Source organism: Bos javanicus, chromosome 9 (assembly GCF_032452875.1).
Source record: "Bos javanicus breed banteng chromosome 9, ARS-OSU_banteng_1.0, whole genome shotgun sequence".
NCBI classification, from domain to species: domain Eukaryota; kingdom Metazoa; phylum Chordata; class Mammalia; order Artiodactyla; family Bovidae; genus Bos; species Bos javanicus.
The window spans coordinates 71,964,192-71,970,570 of record NC_083876.1 but is presented as its reverse complement, the minus strand read 5'-3'; the positions used below and the strand labels follow the sequence as shown (position 1 = coordinate 71,970,570).

The following is a 6,379-nucleotide window of genomic DNA, read 5'->3' as shown; positions in this document are numbered from 1 at the left end:
GCAAAGAAAAAGTAATTTGTAATAAGAGAAGGAACCTTTCAAAATATGAAAACTTAGGTGTAATTACACCAGAAGGTACGGTGAAGTAATCTGAGTTTGCCCCTACTGAGAATGAATGGGTTTGGGTTTAAATGAAGATAGTATTCAAATACATACTGTCAACACCTTATTTTATATTGGCATTTTGAAACATTGGCTCAATAATTACATTCTTATAAATACTTAGGCTCATCATGAAGATGACGATTTTATTGGTAATTCAACCACTTCCAGAGTGTAACATCTAGGGAAAGCAATTATATTAATATTTAATTTACATACTTTAGATTTTCAAACAGAACAGAATTGGCTTCTAGGCTCAGATAATAACAAATAGGTTATTCCCCTGTGTCTGGGGGTTATTTGAAAACTGTGTGGACATTTTCTGGTGGGACTGTTCCATGTATCACAGAATATCAGGCTTTTTTGGTGGAGTCCATTAGATACCAATATCACTCTCCTTCCCAAATCTTTCATTGTTTCTTCATAATTTTCCGAACATTCCTGCAGCCAGGTGTTGAGAACTATTTTTTCTATTCTAGTCTTCTTTCTTTCTGCAGATTTAAAAATTGAGGTCCTTAGAGGTCAAATCTTTCATTCAGTATTACACAACTAGTTTGTGCCAGAAGGGTAACAACTCATCCTACTCATGGACGGATGGCTCCTTAATCTAATTATTTTCAAAGTTTCTATGAAATCTCTGTAATGGCTCTAATATGCCCTGGCTCCATCCTACTTTTATCTTATATCTTGTAGTCTTCCTCTTGAACCCAACTTGTAGATTTCCTATTTTCAAAATACTTTGTCCATTTGCCATTTTGGTCTTTTACTATTTTCAAAATACTTGGTCCATATGCCATTTTCGTATAGTCTTTCACATTCCCTGGGCTTCCCTTGTGGCTCAGATGCTAAAGAATTTGCCTGCAATGCAAGAGACCTGGGTTCAATCTGTGGGTCTGGAAGAAGAAAATGGAGAAGGAAATGGTAACCCACTCCAGTATTCTTGCCTGGGAAATCCCATGAATAGAGGACCCTGGCAGACTAAAGTCCATGGAGCTGCAAAAGAGTTGGACACGACTGAGCAACTAACACATGCGTTCACATTTCCCATGCTCAGAGAGTCCCCTCTGATCATCTCTTTATCAAATGTACTCTGCTCCATAAAGAATTTCATCACATCCAAAGCTCAAATTGTCTCTCCATCTAGTTACATTTTATGGAAGTCTTTGTCCAGCACTTGTCCTAATCACTCATTGGTTTGCAGTATTTTAAGAGTGTTTCTGTCTAGTAAACAACTTGATGACATAGCCTAAGGCTCATACTCCTTTGCGTTCTGCCTACTTTCGATCACAGCTCTGTAATGCAGAGTAGGTTCTAAGAGTTGGTTCTCAGTTTTTTTCCTTTTGAAATTTTAATTGGAGGATAATAGCTTATAATGTGTTCATTTCTGCTGTACAACAACAGGAATCAGCCATATGTACACGTATATCCCCTCCCTCTTGAGCCTCCCACCCACACTCCCACCCCATTCCTCCAGGTCAGTGAAGATGGCCGGCTGGGCTCCCTGTGTTATATAGCAGCTTCCCACTAGCTACTTTACACAGGGTAGTGTGGATATATGTCATTGCTACCCTCTCAAGTCATTCTACACTGGTGGATGAACCTAAAGCCTGTTATACAGAGTGAAATAAGTCAGAAAGAGAAAGACAAATATCATATATGAATGCAAATATACAGAATCTAGAAAAAATGCTATTGATGAACCTATTTTCAAGGCAGGGATAGAGATGCAGACGTAGAGAATAAACTCGTGGACGCAGCATGGGAAGGGGAGGGTGGGTTTCAGTTCTTACTGAAAAGAGATACAACCTTCGACCAAAGAGATACTTACCATCCAAGTTAACTTATCTTGTTCATTCCCGAATGATGCAAAACACAACTATGAGTAACATGGTCGTGCTGGGGAACATCTGGGAACGAACAGCAGAGACATCAGTCTGGCTTGCACTGGTCAGGAAATGAAGTGGTTCATTCCTAGCAACGGCCCATTTTGTATTTTGGAGGCAGAGATATAAACAACGGCAGGCTCTCTTGAAAGCAGCTGCAGTCACAAATCTCCCAACAAGCTTCATATGTGAAAACTACAGGAAGGATTCCTGGTACCATATTGGGCTTCTCAGTCACACACTGGGCTCGCACAATCACTGTCAGTCGTGTCATCTTTGAATACGGTGCCGAACAACGCATTCGTATCCCACTTGCCATGTGAGTGAAGGTGGAAGAGAAATGAGGTAGGGTCGCTGACACCAGCTGGTCATTTGCGAGACTGTTTATTAACCCTCTACAGAAGCCGAGCAGAGATTTCATCCTTGAACAGGAAAAAAAAAAATTTTTTTTTAAGTGTAAATAGAAAATAGTCCTTGAATTAAAATCTTCACCAATTTTATAGATTATATCTAACTTCAGGTTTCATTTTTTTCCAAGTGTCTGCTGATTCGTTGACAGGTTGTTTGGGCTATTGCTTTCTCATCTGAATGCTTTATTGTGAAAGTGCAAGATGTGAGATCTAACATGATGTATTAAGCATATAAGTAATCAGGGAAAAATGTAGTTAAGCCCATGTATTCTTTGGAAATATGCATAAATATTTATAAATTATAGAGTTAAATCCAACTTTTTTTTTGGTAAATGAAATATATCCCCAATTTTTGTAAACGAGAAACATCAAACTCTGGAAAGCAGGAGGAGAGCAAAGCAAAAACACTGGGGAAATTGATTTACAACCCCAACCAAGACAGAGCACGTAATGGTCACAATTTCTCTTCCTCTTTCACCTTTGTAGATTTATGTGTCTGAAATGAATTTTTTTACACTTATATACAGTTTTGGTAAAGATTTTGATGATTAGCTGTGTATCTAGACAGAGACAATCTAAAGCCAATGCTTTCTTAAATGCTAAAGATGCTATCCATCATATTTCTGACTTGGTTTGTGACTCATGATTCATCAGATCAAATTTCCAAAGAATGAATTTTTGACCTACTTTCTTTTTCTTTCTAAATTTTGACTCAATATACAGAAATGAAAGCAGAGATTGTCTGTACAGACCTGGCTAAAAGGACTCTGTCTGGACTAGCCCAGCGATCAGAATGCTTTCATTTTTCACTGCTTTGTGTGGTTTGGTTAAATAGCAAAGAGATATTTTTAATTTAGATGATTCTATATTTAAAATGGCTTCCCTGGTAGCCCAGTGGTAAAGAATCTGCTTGGCAATGCAGGAGCTGTGGGTTTGATCCCTGAGTTGGGAAGATCTCCTGAAGAAGGAAATGACAACCCACTCCAGTATTCTTGCTTGGAAAATTCTGTGGAAATAGGAGCGGGCTGCAGTTCATGGGGTCGCAAAAGAGTTTGACACAACAGTGACTAAATAACAGCAACAATATTTTAAATATTTATCTGTGACTATTGCACAAGCTCTGGTTGCTATGTTAAGTCACTTCAGTTGTGTCTGACTCTTTGCGACCCTATGGACAGTAGGCTCCTCTGTCCTTGGAATTCTCCAGGGAAGAGTACTGGAGTGGGTTGCCATTTCCTCCTCCAGGGCCTCTTCCCCACCCAGGGATTGAACCTGAGTCTGTTAGATATCCTGAATTGGAAGGCAGGTTCTATTTCACTAGTGCCACTTGGAAAGCCTTGGTTAGTGTTGGGAAGCTTTGGTTAGTATTCTGCATTAACTGACTAATCCTCTAAAACACTTGAGAAAATGACACAGAGGATAGGTAAGCTCAGATGGAAGAGTTAAGAAGAAAAAATGCTATGACAGGAGTATGGGCCATAATCTATATCAATAATAAAATAAGATTATTTTGTGTTATTTCTAATTAGAAGCTAAATGTTAAACATGATTGTAAATGGTATTATTTTCCATTTTAATCAGTGAATGCACAATAATTATTTTGAGGGGGGAATGCATTTTCATCAGTCTCAGTTAGCGGGAAAGATACACATTTAATATTCAGTGCAATCCCCTGCGGTAAAAAGAAACAACCATGCCTGTCTTGTCACTTAGAGGTGCCTGTAAAGGGCAAGGAGGCATGCAGTGGTTTCCTCAGCAAATGATCCAGTTCAGTTCAGTTCAGTTCAGTCACTCAGTCGTGTCCAACTCTTTGTGACCCCATGGATTGAAGCACACCAGGTTTCCCTGTCCATCACCAACTCCTGGAGCTTGCTTAAACTCATCCATCAAGTCAGTGATGCCATTCAACCAATTCATCCTCTGTCATCCCCTTCTCCTCCTGCCTTCAATCTTTCCCAGCATCAAGTTCTTTTCCAATGAGTCAGTTCCTTGCCACAGGTGGCCAAAGTATTGGAGTTTCAGCTTCAGCATCAGTCCTTCCAATTCAGGGTTGATTTCCCTTAGGATTGCCTGGTTTGATCTCTTTGCAGTTCAAGGGACTCCCAAGAGTCTTCTCCAACACCACAGTACAAAAGCATTAATTCTTCGGTGCTCAGCTTTATTTATGATCCGACTCTCACATTCATACATAACTACTGGAAAAACCATAGATTTGACTATACAGACCTTTGTTGGCAAAGTAATGTCTCTGCTTTTTAATATGCTGCCTAGGTTTGTCATAGCTTTTCTTCCACAGAGGAAGTGTCTTTTAATTTCATGGCTGTAGTCACCATCTACAGCTATTTTGGAGCCCAAGAAAATAAAATCTGTCACTGTTTTCGTTGTTTCCCCATCTATTTGCCGTGAAGTGATGGGACCGGTTGCCATGAACTTAGGCTTTTGAATGCTGAGTTTTAAGCCAGCTTTTTCACTCTTCTCTTTGCTTTGACTTTCAAGAGGCTCTTTAGTTCTTCTTTGCTTTCTGCCATAAGGTTGGTGTCATCTGCATATCTGAGGTTATTGATATTTCTCCTGGCAATCTTGATTCCAGCTTGTACTTCATCCAGTCCAGCATTTTGCATGATGTACTCTACATATAAGCAGGGTGACAATATACAGCCTTCAAGTATTCCTTTCCCAATTTGGAACCAGTCCATTGTTCCATGTCTGGTTCTAACTGTTGCTTCTTGACCTGCATACAGATTTCTCAGGAGGTAGGTCAGGTGGTCTGGTATTCTCATCTCTTTAAGAATTTTCCACAGTTTGTTGTGATCCACACATCACTCAAACTAAGATAGTGGACATGATGGAATTCCAGCTGAGCTATTTCAAATGCTAAAAGATGATGCTGTGAAAATGCTGCACTCAATATGCCAGCAAATTTGGAAAACTCAGCAATGGCCACAGGACTGGAAAAGGTCAGTTTTAATTCCAATCCCAAAGAAAGGCAATGCCAAAGAACGTTCAGACTACCACACAATTGCACTCATCTCACATGCTAGCAAAGTAATGCTCAAAATTCTCCAAGCATGGCTTCAATTGTACACGAACCAAGAATTTCCAGATGTTCAAACTTAGTTTGAAAAAGTCAGAGGAACCAGAGATCAAATTGCCAATATCCATTGGCTCATAGAAAAAGCAAGAGAATTCCAGAAAAACATCTACTTCTGCTTCAATGACTATGTTAACAAATGATTAAAAATCCTTTCAAAGGTAGGTATAAACTTCTCTATGATTTGATTGAGTTAGCTGGGGCCAAGGAATGGGCAGACACTACCTGTAATTTTTTTTTAAAAAGCAACATGAATTCTTTTTTGACTTGAAATATGTTGTCATTTTAGTCAAGTCTAGGAAACCACATGTATATTTAGATAGACTCACAGAGCTGGGAGGGTGGATTCTGAAAGAACACACACAGAGATTAGTGGAGGTAGATGCTTGTGGATCTGGGGTTGCATGCTATGTCTTGTGGCAATTAGCCCAATGCTCCGGGGCTTACTTTCAAGAATGATATATTCATATTCCAGACAAAAACTATCCTGTAAGCATATTATGTGGGATGAAAGAGAAAAAAAGAGTATCAATTTTCACTTATTTGCCAATAATGTTAGCCAAATCGAAAAGAATTTATTTCATATTTATTTGACCTAGACAATCAATATAGATCTTCAAAAATGATTTGTATGGGCAGAACTATATTGAGAAGGCTTAATGATACTACTTTTGTATTCATAAACAAATCACCCGGGTCAATGTCTATGACCATCTAATGCCTGAATTCCAGGCTCAGAGCCCTCACAGTGCTCCAGACCTGTGACTCATAAGTGAAGGTTCAGATCAGATCAGATCAGATCAGTCACTCAGTTGTGTCCAACTCTTTGCAACCCCATGAATCGCAGCACGCCAGGCCTCCCTGTCCATCACCAACTTCCAGAGTTCACCCAG

The 6,379-nt window shown here is 39.3% G+C and overlaps 1 long non-coding RNA gene across 1 annotated transcript in view; it reads right to left on the bottom strand.

Annotated features, from left to right (window-relative positions):
* Nucleotides 1–2,207: 2,207 nt before the first annotated feature.
* LOC133254454 (uncharacterized) overlaps nucleotides 2,208–6,379 on the bottom strand; it is a 120,653-nt gene continuing 116,481 nt past the window's right edge. The window contains exon 3 of the long non-coding RNA XR_009738674.1: nucleotides 2,208–2,407. This is a non-coding gene — a long non-coding RNA (uncharacterized LOC133254454). The remainder of the gene's footprint in view (nucleotides 2,408–6,379) is intronic.